General features: G+C 42.3%; 1 protein-coding gene across 1 annotated transcript in view; it reads right to left on the minus strand.

Annotated features, from left to right (window-relative positions):
- RP1L1 (RP1 like 1) overlaps positions 1-18,144 on the minus strand; it is a 54,836-nt gene extending 36,692 nt beyond the window's left edge. Inside the window, exon 1 of the mRNA XM_026007796.2 lies at positions 17,836-18,144. The gene's annotated coding sequence lies outside the window, so the exon portion shown is untranslated. The remainder of the gene's footprint in view (positions 1-17,835) is intronic.

Below are 18,144 nucleotides of genomic sequence, written 5' to 3' on the forward strand. Positions count from 1 at the left end.
AATAATTCATTCCCTTGATTTTTTTCTTAAAATATTAGATAAAAGTTTCTATTCAAATTATTTGAGAGTTGAAATTATTGGGACTAGAGCTGAGGCAAATAAAAGAGTTCACCAGACAGAAGGACACAGATTAAACCCATTAGCTGCTCAACAGATTAATAGAAGAGCTACAGCCAGGCAGTCTTGCCTCTGCTTTCTGACAGAGCAAACCCGTGTTACTTTTGCTGAGGCCCTTTGCTAACCCTCAGTTCTGGTCCTTTTAACCCCATCATCAGCAGGAAAGACTGCAGCAGAGATAGAGAAATAAGGACATATGGACATGGTGTTATTTAGGATTCAGGTAATACTATTCTAAGTGTGTTAACCTGACCTACTTCTTTCTCTTTGCTTTTTTTTTTTTTTTTTTTTGAAGGAACTTACACTTATTGAGTATTAACTTTGTGCCAGGCATTAAGCCAGACACTTCACATGAGTTAACTTTGGTACATTTTATTTATTTTTTTAATTTATTTTTTTATTGGTGTTCAATTTGCCAACATATAGAATAACACCCAGTGCTCATCCCATCAAGTGCCCCCCTCAGTGCCTGCCACTCAGTCACCCCCACCCCCCACCCACCTCCCTTTCTACCACCCCTAGTTCGTTTCCCAGAGTTCGGAGTCTCTCATGTTCTGTCTCCCTTTCTGATATTTCCCACTCATTTTTTTCTCCTTTCCCTATTCCCTTTCACTATTTTTTATATTCCCTTTCACTATTTTTTATATTCCCCAAATGAATGAGACCATATAATGTCTGTCCTTCTCCGATTGACTTATCTTGATGATGTTTTCAATTTATTTAAGAAACCATGCTATTTGAGCATTTATTTTTTTTTGATTATTTTTTATTGGAGTTTGATTAGCCCACATATAGTATAACACCCAGTGCTCATCCCATCAAGTGCCCCCCCTCAGTGCCTGTCACCCAGTCCCCCAACCCCTGCCCACCTCCCCTTCCACTACCCCTTGTTCATTTCCCAGAGTTAGGAGTCTCTCATGTTTTGTCACCCTCTCTGATATTTCCCACTCATTTTCTTTCCTTTCCCCTTTAATCCCTTTCACTATTTTTTATATTCCCCATATGAATGAAACCATATAATGCATTTAATTGTGAGCCTTTCTGTTGCATTGCCACAGGAAAAGCTTGGCCAAACTGTACTCAGACTACCAATGCATCAAGGTATCCACCATATAACAAATCTAAAATTTAACTTGGTGAAGATGGATGAAAAGCATTTTAAGTAGAAGGAACAACTTGGGCAAAAGAATTCCTGTGGCATTTCCCTCTTTTTTAGGGGATTCTTTTGGCAGAATGCTGCAGGAGATGCATTTATTACAGGGTTCTGAATGGTCAGGGTTTGTTGCTGTTGTTGTTCATTTGTCTTTTGGTTCTACTTTAATACTTAAAAGCAAAACAAAAAATAAAGCTCCCTCAGAATGATAACAGTCATAGGAAAGAAACTACAGAAACTGGAAGATTTTGGAGTGAGGTTAACAGGAGCCTTTGACTGGCCAAGGAAAGCTGCACGATTTGAATAGCTTAAGCCTGTTCCCTTTGTTTCAACAATAATACTGTTTTGACAGTGAGGTCTCATATACCTCACATATTTGGAAAATGAGCCATTTTGCATAAGTCAGCTTTCCAAATAACAGAAATTTTACTTCATATAATACCAAGACTTTTTTCTATGATGTAAATCACTAATTTTTTCTTTTTCATTTCTTATTTAAGTAGGCTCCACACCTAGCATGGAGCCCAACACAGGGCTTGAACTCATGACCCTGAGATCAAGACCTGAGCTGAAATCAAGAGTCGGTCACTTAACCAACTGAGCCACCTAGGCATCCCTAAATCACTCAAATATCTTAAAAGAATTTATAAGAAACAGGAAAAAACTCTTATAATATTAACCTATAAAACAAAATGCAACATTTTTCATACAATATGGAGCAGATACAATGCCATGGCTCACCAAATCCTCTGTCATATTCCTCCTTCCTGATTGTAGGACCACCCTTTCGATCCTTTGCAATTAGGTGGCCTTTCTGACCAGCTCTTGCTAATGAAATGTGGACAGACATGACACATGTCATTACTATGTTGACACAGTGAGTATGGAAGCCTCAAGCTGGGACAGCAGAACCAATCAAAGCACCTAGGACCCCACCACTTATATGGCAATAGCCTCAAAGGTTGCCTGAAAAATCTTGTGTAAATGAGAAATAAATCTCCACTGGACTAAGCCACCGAGATTTGGGAGTCATTTGCCATTGCAGCATAACCTAGCCTATCTACACTAATGAATGATATAAAAATGAGAACAATTAAAATAGGGGTGCCTGGGTGGTTCAATTGGTTAAGCATCTACCTTTGGCTCAAGTCATGATCTCAGAGTTCTAGGATCGAGCCCCACTTCAGGCTCCCTGCTCAGCCAGGAGTCTTTTTGTCCCTCTCCCTCTGTCCTGCTTGTGTGTTCTCTCTCTCTCTCTCTCTCCCTCTTTCTTAGTCTCTCACTCTCAAATAAAGAAATAAAATCTTTTTAAAAATCCAGAATAAGGGCATCCCGGGTGGCGCAGCAGTTTAGCACTGCCTTATTAGGTCCAGGGTTTGATCCTGGAGACCTGGGATGGAGTCCCACGTCAGGTTCCCAGCATGGAGCCTGCTTATCCCTCTGCCTGTGTCTCTGCCTCTCTCTCTCTCTCTCTCTCTCTCTCTCTGTGCCTCTCATGAATAAATAAATAAAATCTTTAAAAAGATTTTTTAAAAAATCAGAACAATAAAAATATTTTTTAAATATGTAGAGAGAAATTATTCCAAAATGTTTATCATTCTGTTTTAAGGTGATGATATACACAGGTAATTTTAAAAAACACTAGTTTTGGGTATTTTTAATATTCTATCATGTAAAACATTAATGTTAGTGGGAAAAATTTCTTTTAAAAGCCCCAAAAGTTATTGGTGGAGGGTTAGACACATAGATGAATGGAACAGAATAGAGAACCCTAAAGTAAACCTACACAAAAATGTTCAACTGATTTTTGACCAAAATGCAAAATGAGAAAGGATAGTTTTTTCAGTAAATGGTGCTGGAGCAATTAGACATCCATAGTAAAAAGAAAGAAAGAAGAGAGAAATAAGAAAGAAAAAAAGAAAGAAAAGAAGAAAGAAAGAAAGAAAGAAAGAAAGAAAGAAAGAAAGAAAGAAAGAAAGAGAAAGAAAGAAAGTTAATGCCAACCCAAATTCCATGTTGTATACAAAAATTAACTCAAAATCACAGACTTTAATGTAAAACAAAATAATAAAACTTTCAGGAAAAAAATAAGAGAAAATCTTCAGGATCTATGTAAAAGTTCTTAACTCAAACACACGAGAAATTGATTAAATTCAGCCTTATCAAAATCTTAAACTTTTGTTTTGCAAAGACCCCATCAAGTAGATAAAAGGACAAATGACAGAATGAGAGGAAATATTTGCAAATCACAAGTCCAACAAAGAACTGGTGTGTAGCATATATAAGGAAATCTCAACAGGGAACACACAAAAAATCCAATTAGGAAATGGGTAAAAGCTCAAAATGGATGAGAGATCTAAATGTGAGACAAGATTCCATCAAAATCCTAGAGGAGAACACAGGCAACACCCTTTTTGAACTTGGCCACAGTAACTTCTTGCAAGATACATCCACAAAGGCAAAAGAAACAAAAGCAAAAATGAACTATTGGGACTTCATCAAGATAAGAAGCTTTTGCCCAGCAAAGGATACAGTCAACAAAACTAAAAGACAACCTACAGAATGGGAGAAGATATTTGCAAATGACATATCAGATAAAGGGCTAGTTTCCAAGATCTATAAAGAACTTCTTAAACTCAACACCAAAGAAACAAACAATCCAATCATGAAATGGGCAAAAGACATGAAGAGAAATCTCACAGAGGAAGACACGGACATGGCCAACATGCACATGAGAAAATGCTCTGCATCACTTGCCATCAGGGAAATACAAATCAAAACCACAATGAGATACCACCTCACACCAGTGAGAATGGGGAAAATTAACAAGGCAGGAAACCACAAATGTTGGAGAGGATGCGGAGAAAAGGGAACCCTCTTACACTGTTGGTGGGAATGTGAACTGGTGCAGCCACTCTGGAAAACTGTGTGGAGGTTCCTCAAAGAGTTAAAAATAGACCTGCCCTATGACCCAGCAGTTGCACTGCTGGGGATTTACCCCAAAGACTCAGATGCAATGAAACGCCGGGACACCTGCACCCCGATGTTTCTAGCAGCAATGTCCACAATAGCCAAACTGTGGAAGGAGCCTCGGTGTCCATCGAAAGATGAATGGATAAAGAAGATGTGGTTTATGTATACAATGGAATATTACTCAGCCATTAGAACCGACAAATACCCACCATTAGCTTCGACGTGGATGGAACTGGAGGGCATTATGCTGAGTGAAGTAAGTCAATCGGAGAAGGACAAACAGTGTATGTTCTCATTCATTTGGGGAATATAAATAATAGTGAAAGGGAATATAAGGGAAGGGAGAAGAAATGTGTGGGAAATATCAGGAAGGGAGACAGAACATAAAGACTCCTAACTCTGGGAAATGAACTAGGGGTGGTGGAAGGGGAGGAGGGCGGGGGGTGGGGGGGAATGGGTGACAGGCACTGAGGGGGACCCTTGACGGGATGAGCACTGGGTGTTTTTCTGTATGTTGATAAATTGAACACCAATAAAAATTAATTTATTAAAAAAAAAAGGAAATGGGTAAAAAACATGAGAAAAAAAAAAAAGACATGAGAAAACACTTGACCAAAGATAAGCCATGGATAGCAAATAAGCACGTGAAAATATGTTCAGTCATTAGCCATTGGGAAATGGAAGTTAACATCACCATGAGGAATCTTTACCTAACTGTCAGAATGGCCAAAATTTTACAGTCCTACATTGCTGGTAGGAATGTAAATTATCACGGCCACTTTGAAAAAGAGTTTGCAGTTTCTAATAAAACTAAACAAGCAACTACCATAAGACCCAAGAATTGCACTCTTGGGCATTTATCCCAAAGAAATGAAAACATAGGTTAACACGAAAGCCTTTACATAAGTATTCATGGCAGCTTTATTCATAAGGCTGGAAACAGCTCAGAATGCTTCAATGAATGAATGCTTAAACAGGCTGGTGGTACATCCATTCCATAGAATACGACGCAACAATGAAAAAGGAACAAACTATTGATGCACACCACAAGTTGTGATGCAAAATGTTGCATACTCTCATTGCATCCATCTACCTTTCTTGAAATGACAAAATTATAGAAATGGAGAACTGAGGAATTGTTGCCAGAATTAAGGAGGAAAGTAGGTAGCTATAAAAAGGCAAAATAAGGGATTCTTCTGGTGCAAGAGATGTCTATATCTTGACTGTATCAATGTCAACATCTTGGTTGTGACAGTATACTATGAGATGTTACCATTAGGGGAAACGGGGCAAAGGGCACAGGTCTCTATTATTTCTTACACCTGCATACAAATCTACAAGTACCTCAAAATAAAAGACTTAATTTTTAAAAAGGAGTTTTTAAAAAGTCCTGAGAGTGATCAAAATCATTACCATTTGTGGCAAAGACTGAATATCCACTGTTCCTTTCTTCTTACTCCCCAAATCCTACATATTAGGGGGTACAATATGTCTAATTAATAAAATTAAATTTCCAAATTCCTTTTCAGATGTGAATGACTAAAGAGTTTTAAGCAGAAATCATTGGGAGGAGCTTCTAGGAAACCTTTCTCAAGGTGCCTGGAACGTGTATGCCATGACTGGAGCTACAGGCACCATTTTACCACCAGGATGGAATCCAGTGCTAAAGATAAGAAATAGAAGGAGCCTACATGCCAATGGCCATGGAAATGCCAGCCCTGGACTGCCTCTGAGTTTTTCAATTAAGCCACTGAAACTTGATTTTCCATTACCTGTATTCAAATCTAACCTAATTGGCATACCATACAAGTCACCACATACCTCAGCTCCTCATCTCCCCCTATCCAGTCCCAACCATACCTATGCCCCCACAGTGGAAAGGCGACTTGGCCTGGGGCTTAGTTGTGTTTCAGAGGCAAGAGTAAGTGCAGAATTGAAAAAGCAGAGAAGGCCTTGATTTATTTATATTAGAAAATTCTCAGGGCACCTGAGTGGCTGAGTTATTTGAGTGTCCGACTCTTGATTTCAGCTCAAGTCATGATCTTGGGGTCTTGGGATTGAGCCCCACATTGGGCTCCTCACTCAGCAGTGAGTCTGCTGGAGATTCTCACTTTCCTTCTTCCTATTGCTCTCTCTCTCTCTCTCTCAAATAAATAAATAAGTCTTTAAAAAAAAAGAAAAGAAGACTCTCAAGAAGGTTAAGAAAAAACAAAAATAATTGGGAAGTTGAAAGTGAGAAAAAAAGCAAAATCCTGAGAGAAAATATTTTTTGGAAAAACTAGAAAAATCTGGGCAGTGAGGGGAAGACAGAAAAGTTCTGTTGGATATTTTGCTGTGAAAGGACCCCTCAGGCCTTAGGAAGGTTTTAGTAAATATTTGGTTTTTGAAAATTATTTTTTAAATTTCAGAACAAGTTCCTCTGATTCTGCCCAAGATACTTTGAAATGCCACTAGGCAGCCCAGGTGTATCCTGGTTACACAAGAATTGTCTATATACCCAGGGTCCCCTGAGCTAGATGCTCAGTAACTCAAGGGAAAGATAAGAAAAAAGTAAGGTGTTTTAGGAGGCATAAGCAGGCGAACATTGGCTCTAACAAAACCATAATCAACTTTTAAAAATATTTTTGAAGAGAAATGTCACAGAGGTTCTCTCTCTCTCTCTCTCTCAAACTTTATTTATTTTAGAGAGTTCACTCATGCAAATGAATAGGGGGAGGAACAGAGGCAAAGGATCCTCCAGCAACTCCCTGGCCAGAGTCCGAGGTAGGGCTGGATCCCATGACCCATGAGGTCACAACCTGAGCTGAAACTGAGAGTTGGTCACCCAATCGACTAGCCACCCAGGTGCCCCTATTTCTCTCTCTTTTTTTTTTTAATGCAGAGCTTTAAGTAAGGCACAGGGAAGCTTATGGTTACACAGGTATGGTCAAATTTTGGTTTTTTCCCCACTTACTAGTTATATAATTCGGAGTAAATTAACTAGTAGCCCAAGCTCCAGTTTTCTCATTTGAAAAAGAAACTAAAAACTACCCCAAGTTCTACATGAGAGCATGTATGTGAAAATGCCTGGAACCCTATAGATGCCGGATGGTATTTCTTCCTCTTCTGATGGTTGCTAATCCAGCTGCTGCCATAGGGTGGTGGCTAGTCTGTTGTGTGCTTCCCAAAAGATTCAGGGATCAGTCATGACACATTCTTGGCTTCTCGGAAAGGGAGAAAGCATTCAGGTTAATGTTTTGGGAGAAAAAAACAGTCTGTCTCTTTTCAAGGTAACAAGGTAATGAAGACTCTGGAAAAAGCTAGAATGTTGTCTTTCCTGCCGAAGAAAGAAAAGCCAGTCCCTGCACCAGGATAGAAAGGATCCTGGTTCAGCCAAGAACCTAACGTGGGTGCTGGAAAAACACTCCTTTCTTGCCTGGGGGCTTGCCGGCTACCTCTCACCTGGGCAGGTGGTGGTGTGTGGCAAAGCACCCAGCTTCAGGAACATGTTGACGGATCCATGGAAATTCAGAGAATGGAAGCAACTGGTATGTTACAAGAAACTGATTTACGAGCAATAAAACTGGGTACAGCCTGTGTCATTCTGGCAAATGTGGCCAAGGATGGGTGGGAGGAGATTGGGAGGTGGTCAAGAAGGGTAGCAGAAGCTTTCAGAATCTGTCAACAAGGGGCATACTGCCAGAGACAAGTTTGGGATGTGAGAAGGCCATGCGGGGTCCCGAGAGCATCCAGCCCAATTCTGACCTCCAGGAAAGCTTATACTCTGTTCCTTGGCTTTCTTCTCCAGGAGGATCCAAGCTCCAATTCAAGGTCTGTGCAACTGGAATTATAGGAGTGCTCAGGACAGGCCAGATGACTGACATGCTATCTCAGTGGGGCAATAAGGACTCAGGGGTCTCATGCCATATCTCTGGACTTCTGATTTCTTCTCCAAAAAATGAGGAGGCTGGACAAAGCAGCTCCTAAAGAAGCCATCCAGGGGCACCTGGGTGGCTCAGTGGTTAAGTGCCTGCCTTTGGCTCAGGTTATGATGCTAGGGTCCTGGGATCAAGTCCTGCATCAGGCTCCCTGCAGGGAGCTTGCATCTCCCTCTGTCTTCTGTCTCTGCCTCTCTCTGTATGTCTCTCATGAGTAAATAAATAAAACCTCTTAAAAAATAAAATAAAGAAGCTGTCCATCCTAAAAGTCTATGTTTCTACAGAAAGCCAATGGCTCTCCCAAATTGTAGCTTATAGAGAAAGGCAGCCCACAGCAGATTGCCCCTGTGCACATAGGCCATGCAAGTCAGATTCACCCTTGCTCTTCCAACTGTACAGAGAAATGTGACTACTAAGAGTTGCCCGGGTCAAGGTGAGGTTACAGCATCTATTAAACAAAGAACCAGCTCTTTCCCTCTCTAGCTTCTGGCTGGTTCATTCACCATTCTGGGCCTCAGCTTTTCATCCTTTTTCATGAATAAAATAAAAACAAATCCCTGCCTATATCACAGGCTTGCCCTGAGGATGCCATGAAGCTGGAGACTAGGAGGAGCTCTGACAATGCCATAGCAGGAGTTCTCAAACTGGCTGCATGTTAGACTCTACCTAGAGCCCCACCTCAGAGATCCCTACTGAACCAGCACTTTTCTAATGTTCCTTGTGGGATTCTAATGTATACCCAGGAATGAGAACCACTTTTCTCCGACTCTGCATAAATACATGTCGTTGCTAATAAAGGTGAAAATTTCAGCCAAGCAGTTATTTAGCTTATACAACACTAACAACCCATTTGACTGATTTTTGTACTAATGACCATTTATTGTAACACCAGATCTCTTGGGTTTCTATAATGTTTACATTATTGTGGGAATGAAAAAAAACAAAGAGAAGAAATAAAATCTTATTCTCTATAAAGATCTTCTCCAAACCAGTGGTTCCCAAACATCAGTCTTCAACAACAAATTATCCAAACCACCAGAGGTTTTGGTTGAAGTCCCAGATTTTCCAAACACCGCTTCCTAGAACTGAATCCAAGCCTTTGAGGGTGGGGAATGGGTATGAGCCATCACTTCAGGTGATTCTGAAGCACAGCCAGGCTAGAGAATCATTGCTAACACATCTGGGATGGGCACATCCTGCCAGGAAAGAAGGCCTCCAGGAAGGGAAGCAGTGATGTGCCCTTGAGCCTTCGGCCTCTGCTTCCTCACTGAGCCTCCAGGTTTCCAACTGTGAAATGAGACACCAGTAAATGATGGGCTCTGGCAGTGCTCAGAAACATAACCCACAAACTGTTTCTCATTGTGCGAGGGAGTACAGCTCCCATGTCACAACCAGGCTAGATGGAGGACACATTCTTATCTTGGTTACCAGTGAACACAGATTCCACACTGTGGACTCAGGAGATACCTGCTGATGTGGCCTTTCTCCGCCTTCCTGCTTGCACTTTGTCTCACTCAGAAAACCTTGATTCTTTCAACACCCTGCAGTCCACCTTGCCCCATCTTCATTGTGTCAATTAGCAGATACACACTGCATCCCAACCTGGACATTGGGCCGCTGCAAAGAACATGACAGAAGCCATCCCTGCACCTCAGAGCTTAAAGTCTTGTCTAGAGACAGGTGAGGAGGATAAGGCTGGGTCAGGAGAAGCAAAGGGTGAGTCAGACTCAGCAATGTTGCTGGGATGTGATGAAGACCTCATAATGCCAGCACTCATTTATGGGTCACTTGCCTTGCCAACTTGATCCCCATGCACCACATAGGACTCATCACTATCATCTCCATTTTGTGGTGGAGAAAATGGAGAAATTAAAAGCCTAGAGAAAGGCAGCAGCTGCGAAGGGAAGCCGGGGTTTGAACCCAGAAGCATGGATACCATGGATACCATTACTGGTTTTCTGAATGGTTTTTTCTTGTGTGCTATGTGAAGACCTTGTTTTTTATTTACAAGCCATTGAAGGATTTTGCATACTTTACTAGGAGCCTTGGGAGCATGGACTAAGAGAAGAGGTGACACAGGCCCTAGGAACTTCCAGGGAATCCTGAGTATTGACCCCAGTGTATGGTCAAGAAGGAAGGGAAGAATATATGCTCCAGGTGGGGCACATCCCCCGCTCCCTCTGGACTTCTTGTCCCCTAGGAATGAGTGTCAATGGAGATGTGCCAGGGCCAGCCCTTCTAATGTCCAGCATCCAAAGCAGAGCCTTTATTTCCTGCATCTACAGGTGGCCGGTGTGGACAGAGCCCTGGACTCAGGAGGTTGGAGGTTGGAGTTCTTTTTTTTTTTTTTTTAAGATTTTATTTATTTATTCATGAGAGACACATAGAGAGAGAGAGGGGTAGAGACACAGGCAGAGGGAGAAGCAGAGGGAGAAACAGGCTCCATGCAGGGAGCCTCGATCCCAGGGTCTCCAGGATCAGGCCCTGGACTGAAGACGGAGCTGAACCACTGGGCCACCCAGGCTGCCCAGGAGATTGGAGTTCTAAATCAGCTCAGCTACTTACTAGCTATATGGCTGGGCAAATGACTTAACTGCTGTATGCCTTACATACAAAACAAGGAGATAAGGCTTTCTTCAGAAAATACTACAAAGATTGGGGAGAAGATTCAAGGATGGGTGTTGAAGATTATTCTATACTCACGCTCATAGGCACTTTGCATGTGTTCTTCTCAAATGACAGCCCTCAGCATTCAGCCCCCTTAGGAATTGCTTCAGCAGAAGACAACCTTGCCCAGGGCCACACATCCAAAGACAGATCCATCCCCAGCTATAAAGGCCTTGTCATCTCACCCCAAGTTGGAACGGCAGTAAAAAGCTGTCTATTTTCAGAACTCCCTGCAAAATTGGCTGAGTCTCCACTGAGACTCCATGGCAGCCCACTTCTTCTGCCTGTCCTGTTTCTTCTCTCTCCTCTGTGGAGATTGATTCAAGCCACTACCTTATAAGTCTCAGTACCCTAACCTGCCTCTCAGATTCTGCTTCCCAAAGAACTGAATCTGTTATGTTTGAGAGCGTGTTTTCATTGTTGTTGCTGCTACTGCTCTTTTTAGCTATGTCAGTATACATAACATAAAGTATACCATTTTAACCATTTCTAAGTGTTCTGTGCCATGGAATTAAGTACATTTACATTGTTTTACAATCATCACCACCATCCACCCACAGAACTCCTCCTCATCTTGCAAAACATTTGTTGTCACCATTAAACACTAGCTCTCCATTTCCCCTTTATCCAGACCCTGGCAGCCACCATGCTACCATTTCTGATAGAACCACCATTTCTGTCTCTATGAATTTGACTCCTCTAGGAATCTAATATAAATGAAATCATGCAGTATTTGTCCTTTTGTGGCTAGCCTATTTCACTCTTAGCACAACATCCTCAAGATTCATCCATGTTGTTTAGTATGGAATACAGAATTTCCATATATATATATACATATATATGTGTGTGTGTATATATATATAACATTTTCATTATGCTTTCACCGATTTATATATACTTGAGTTGTTCCATCCTTTGGGTATAGCAGATGATGCTGCTATAAACATGGGTGTTCAAAACCCTGACTTCAATCACTCTGGGTATATACCCAAATGTGGAATTGCTGGATTGTACAGTAATCTTATGTTTAATTTTTTGAGGAACCACCATGCTGTTTTCTACAGTGGCTACATCATTTTGTATTTCTACCAACAGTGCACAATGATTCCAGTTTCTCCACATCCTCACCAACCCTTGCTATTTCCTCTTCTTTTGATAGTAACCGATTTAATTGCTAGTTGCTAATTGTTTTTCAATGTAAGTCTCCAGCCTTCCTCCTCTAGGGACTGTGTTTTTTAAATGTTTCAGGCAGTTTCACCACAAACAGATTTGAGTACCACAGTTCTGAAATCTAGTAGTCACAACATCTTACTCCTGGATGGATCTGATACATATCTCCAAGCTTTTAAAACAAATCACAAGGAACGATGGGACACGCATGGACCCTGACATGCAAAGCTCTGGGTTCTTTGTCTTTTTGAAGTGACCTCTTTGTCTTTGCCAGTAAAATAAGACCTTCGAAACAGAGCAATAAGGTCCATTTGGCTTTGCCATTATCCAACTCTTGTGCTAGAGTTCTAGGTAGGAACTCATTTAGAGAAATCATTTTTGCTGAGCATGGACAGATACCACACACACAGGGAAATTGGACACAATCTTCCTTCTCAGTGTTTATCTTCACTGAGATAATCCTGCACATATCTCCTCTAGAGACTCCCCTGGGGATATCAGCCTCATAGCTTTCCCACAATACTTAATAGGAGTTAAATGGGGAGCTTCAGAAACAAGGGCATCCACTCATGGACATGAGGAGCCAGAGCAGTGAGGGCTGTGGCCATCCCCTCTCCTCCCTACTTTGCTTCCTTTCAGAGCTGTGTGGCCATCCCTGGGCTGAGATATGAGCCTGTGCCTTAGAATAGAACCTTGGTGGGAGTCTGCCCTTCCCTCAGAAAACCCCTGTATCCAACCATTCCAATGGATTCACAAAGCTCTGACAGAGGAAGAAGAATGAGATTTTTTAAATCCACAGACCTGACTTTCTCAGAATGCCAGCAAAATATTTCTATTCCACTATAAAAGCATTAATTCTCCCCAAACCCACTGCTGACCAAACTACTTTAATTGTGGCAATTAAAGTGTCTTTCTTAGGCACTTAGGTATTTGTCAGGCACATCCTCTAGCCACTAGCACTATGCTAGATTCAGGAGAAAATGCCACATACAGTAGTAATGTTGTGGTGCTGATTTTTGAATTCTCAGGGTCAAGCACTTTGTCTAGGAAAGATTCTGTGGCAACTGAGTCCACAAGGCTGTGGTCTTTCCCTGACCTTCTAGACCAGTAACCTCCCTGCCAAGACAGGGAGCTGAGTTCCTCCCCCTGACCCCCAGGGAGCTCAGTTTCTCATTTCAGGATTGTGCTGGGGGCCCCTTCCAGCTGTGACCCCGGCTACAGGAAAACTTCATAACACTGTGGGGAGATGTGCAAGTAAAGCCCTAAGGACACCCAAAGAAGTTGGGTCTGCATATACAATGGAATATTACTCAGCCATTAGAAACGACAAATACCCACCATTTGCTTCAATGTGGATGGAACTGGAGGTTATTATACTGAGTGAAGTAAGTCAATCAGAGAAGGACAAACATTATATGGTCTCATTCATTTGGGGAATATAAAAAATAATGAAAGGGAATAAAGGGGAAAGGAGAGAAAATGAGTGGGAAATATCAGTGAGGGTGACAAACCATGAGAGACTCCTAACTCTGGGAAATGAACAAGGGGTGGTAGAAGGGGAGGTGGGCGGGGGTTGGGGGACTGGGTGACGGGCACTGAGGGGGGCACTTGACGGGATGGGCATTAGGTGTTATGCTATATGTTGGCAATCGAACTCCAATAAAAAAATATACAGAAAGAAAGAAGAAAGAAAGAAAGAAAGAAAGAAAGAAAGAAAGAAAGAAAGAAAGAAAGAAAGAAAGAAAGAAAGAAAGAAAGAAAGACTTTGTTGGTCTCCACCCACCCTCCCCCGCCCCCTTCTCACTTGCTGACTTTCTCACTTGCTGACAGAGGGCCTGATCCAGTGACCACATGTTCCATGAGCCTCTTCCAGCCATGGCAGTTGAATATTAACTAGTCTAAACCAATCTGGCAATTCCATTTCTCCTCATCATAGGGCATGCGATACAACCCTGGCCAATAAGAGGCTTCTAAGAATTTTTTTTATATATACATGAACAGGAATGCAAGTGAGGGATTCATCTCTTTCTGCTTCTGATTGTTTTCATATGTGGATGTGATTTTTGGCACTGCTACAACCACCATGTGACCATGAAGAGAAGGCCAAAAGAATCCCTGAGTCTTAACTTGGTCAAACCATTGAGTTAATCAACCCTGAAATCACCCTGCCTCTGGACTTCTTGTGAGATGAAACAACAAACCCCTTACCTTAAAACCACTTTTAGCTAGTATTCTGTTTCTTGTAACCAGAAGCATCTAATGTAACAGTGGCCCAACATGTAGCTTTGACCAAAGGAGCCAACAAGACACAGGACAGCAGCAGCCAGGTATTAACTAGAAGGTTGCGTTATCCACATGTAGAATAATGATCTACTACATGACCAAGATTGGTACAGAAGATGAACCCACTGGCCAACTTTTCATATCACGGATAAGGAATTTGAAACTTAGGAAAGTTATAAAAACAAGACTTCATAGTTCTTTATAATTTCACAGGTTGCTTTTATATCAGTCATCTCACTTCATCTTCATAAAAATTACTATTATTATCCTCATTTTACAGGTGAGTAAGCTAAAGCTGATGGGGAATATTAAGCCATTAATAGTTATATTGTGTTTTATAGTTTATAAAGTGCTTTGCTCATCATAATTTTTCTAATTATTATCTTTAAATCTAATCTGCAAGGTAGAAGTTTATAAATAAAGAAGCAGGCTCAGAAGGGTCAACTCACTTGGCCAAACTCCATCAAGTTCCAAAGCTGTACTTCCTATATCAGGGGTTCTCATAGTGAAGACCCTGGACCCACGGACTCAGTGTCCCCAGGGAATATCTTAGGAATGCAAATTATCAGGTTCCACCCAGACTCATTGAATCAGAAACTCTGGGATGGAGCCCAGCAATTGGTGTTTACTAAGACCTCCAGGTGATTCTGATGCACACTCACATTTGAGAAGCATTTGCTTTGTACCACAGCTGTCTCTTCAGTGACTTGCCCAAAGTTACCCTGCCAGGTTAGCCAGGGGTCTCAGTCAAGGACCAAGTGCTCTACCTCATACAAAAAGTTGATGCTAACTGAAAAAAAGAATATGTACCCCCAACCACAACAATAGAAGATAAGACCATAGCTGTTGATCTCAAGCTATAAAGTCATGAAGCATATGCTATACTATAAATAAAATATTGCCCTCCAACCTTGAATAAAATTATTTTAGGATCAATAAGCAGAGATGATACTATTGTACACATCATATAATCAACTTACAGAACTTAGAAACTTAACTAGTGGTATGACCAGCAATATATATCCATTCGGAAGAGCTGAAGACTTTCAAGAAACTGATCCTTAATGAGTTGTGAGGGGAAGAGAGATTATAATACCAATCACCTACCATGCACCAAACACTTTACAAATGTGATGTTGTCTAAGCTCAAACAATCCTTCTTTGTTGGTATTATCCTGCCATGTAAAGAATCTGAGACTCAGAAACCTTAACTAACTTGCCTAAGGTTCACTCAGCTAATGAGGGTTATAATCATTACTCAAATAAAGGTCTGGTTTACTCCAAATTCAGAATTCTTTTGGCTACTTCACTTTATTATTGATCATGCTGCATCTGGGAGAAAAGCTTTCAAATCATCCCACATAGAACACCGATGTCCTATCTGCAATCTTGAGGTTGGCTAGTTCCTCACTTAGGACATACCTATCCCTCTTTGCTTCCATACCCACCCTGCTCTCTACCTTGTGCACCTGACTTCCTCCCAGTGGTCCTGGACAGCATCACACTCATTTTCTAACCCTCAAGGTGCCTAGCACAGAGCTCTAAACAGAGCAGGTGCCCTTAAATGTTTACTTAAAACATTTTCAGATATTGATGTTGAGGCACGGCCCTGATCTTCAAAGATGATGGTATTAGAAGGAACGATATCCTCCCAGCATGTCCACGGTGCCTCAGGCCACTGCTGGACAAATGAACCCTTGGTCTGAGCCACAGTGAAAACTCTTTTTGTTCCTGTGTGGTTGGATTGTATCAGCCCGGCACCTCCTGCAAGCCACAGGGTGGTTGCTTAAGAGATATTGTTGACAGATTGATTTACTGACTAATTTATACGACATACTTATCCAATGACATAGGTATCTTGGAGGGAGTTCAGAGAAAAATAACCAAGATGATTAAAGGATTGGAAAATGTGCTTTACAGGGAAAGGTTATAGGGACTGGGGTTATTTAACTTGGAGCTGAGAAAGCTGCTGAACACTGCGTGTGTAGGCTATCACCCTGTAAAGAAGAGATGGCTCCTCTACCCCATCCTCCTTGCTTTCCACCTGGAAAACCAAGACCCAAAGAGCAGAAGTACCAGGCAGCCATCCAGAGCAGGTCTAGGCATTGTAACTGTTAGTCCAGTGGTCTCTCCGCATCTCCAGGTCTCCTGCATCAGCGTATACACACACACACACACGTGCTCAGATGCATACACATGCACAAAGAAATACCCATTCACATATGCACACATTACAGGCATGCACATTTACATATACACACTTTTACACACATAGACACACACATATAGGCATGTATACCCACACAAAAATACACAAACATACATTTAAGCACATAGGTACTGGAAATGGCAACCAGCTCTCCTCTTTACCCCAAGCTTAGATAAGGAAAGCAGACCCATCTGAGGTCACCATAATAAGAGGATTTCTGGATGATGTTTATATGTCTAAGAGAGTAAATACAGACTGATGTGGGTTATACTTCTCTAGAAATCGCCCCTCACAGAGGATATTCAATATTCTCACTGTCAAAAAAAAATATTCTCACTGTCTGAGGTGCACTTCTGGGCTATAGGAAGGGCCCACATGCCTTCCCATGCCTCCTCCATGGTTACACAACTGGGAGGCAGTGATTTACACCCCCTTCCCCATACTATCGAGTGGACTTCCTCCTCCAAGTAGGGGATGAGTCAGCACTAGGGTGGAGCCCTGTGGGAAGATGCAGAACTGAGGCACAGAGGCAATTAGTAGCAGTCACACTGTACTTGGTCAAGAGTCTGCCCTCACCAGCTGTGTGCCCTCTGCAAAATATCCAGCTACCTCAAGTCTCAGTCTCTTTGTCAGTAAACAGGGACCAGAAGATAGCATCTGTCTCGCCCAGCGATGACAGTAAAAAGAGCAACAAGGAGGTAGAAACTGGGTTTGACTTTGGGGCTGTCCATAATTTAATCTCTCTATGCCCCACTTTCTTCTGTAGGAATGGACACAGTGATGCTAATCCTGAAACCAGCAGAGAAAATGCAATGAGATAATTCTTAGGGACTCCCAACCCCTTTCCCTGCCAATCTTTATATTCATCCGGGCTCTTTATAGCTTTCTCTTAAAGCCTTGATTCTCTGAGAAGCAAGTGTGATCCCTGAACCATCCCACCATGGGCCATCCTCACCGTGCAGGAGTGGAGGGGCAGCCCCCCTCCACTCTAAGAGCCTGAGGGAGGGTCCTCAGGAGGGATTTCTCCCTCTCTGGCTTCAGTGACTGCATTGTTCCCTCTCCCGGGACAGGTGGGAGAACCAGACAGGCTATAATATTAACATCCTGTAAATCAACGAGCAGGAACCTGAATCTCAGCAGCACCGTGTTTAAACATGACCTACCACCAGACAACCCAGCAGGCTGGGGAAAGAGACCCAATCTTGCATCACCATAGGTATCCTGCTCAAGACGTCCCTCCCAGAGTCTCAGGCTGAAACGCCTCCCTGTTGGCTATGACTTCCCAGAAACAAGATACTCTACCCCAGGGATGGCTGACCCCAAAGGATACAGACCTACAGACTCACCGTTCTCTGCAAAGCAAAAGGGCATGGCCAGCTCCTCTGAGCCCTCTGAGCCCCAGGAAAATGACCAGCAGAGGAGTGTCAGGCCAGTTTAGATGCTTGCCCCACTCTCTGAAGCTGATTCAACCTCCTGGGGCCACAGGGCTGGTGGCCTTCTTCTGGACAGTCCTTGCAGCCACTCTCCTTGACTTGAGAGGCCAGAACCCCCGTCCCACAGAGCAGCTACCCTATCTCCTCTGCTTAAGCAGACAGCCCTTTTGCACGAAAGCCAGACACCCAGCAGCTCTCCTCAGAACAGAACTGGATTATGAC

The sequence above is a fragment of the Vulpes vulpes genome, chromosome 9 (genome assembly GCF_048418805.1).
Source record: "Vulpes vulpes isolate BD-2025 chromosome 9, VulVul3, whole genome shotgun sequence".
Taxonomy (NCBI): Eukaryota; Metazoa; Chordata; class Mammalia; order Carnivora; family Canidae; genus Vulpes; species Vulpes vulpes.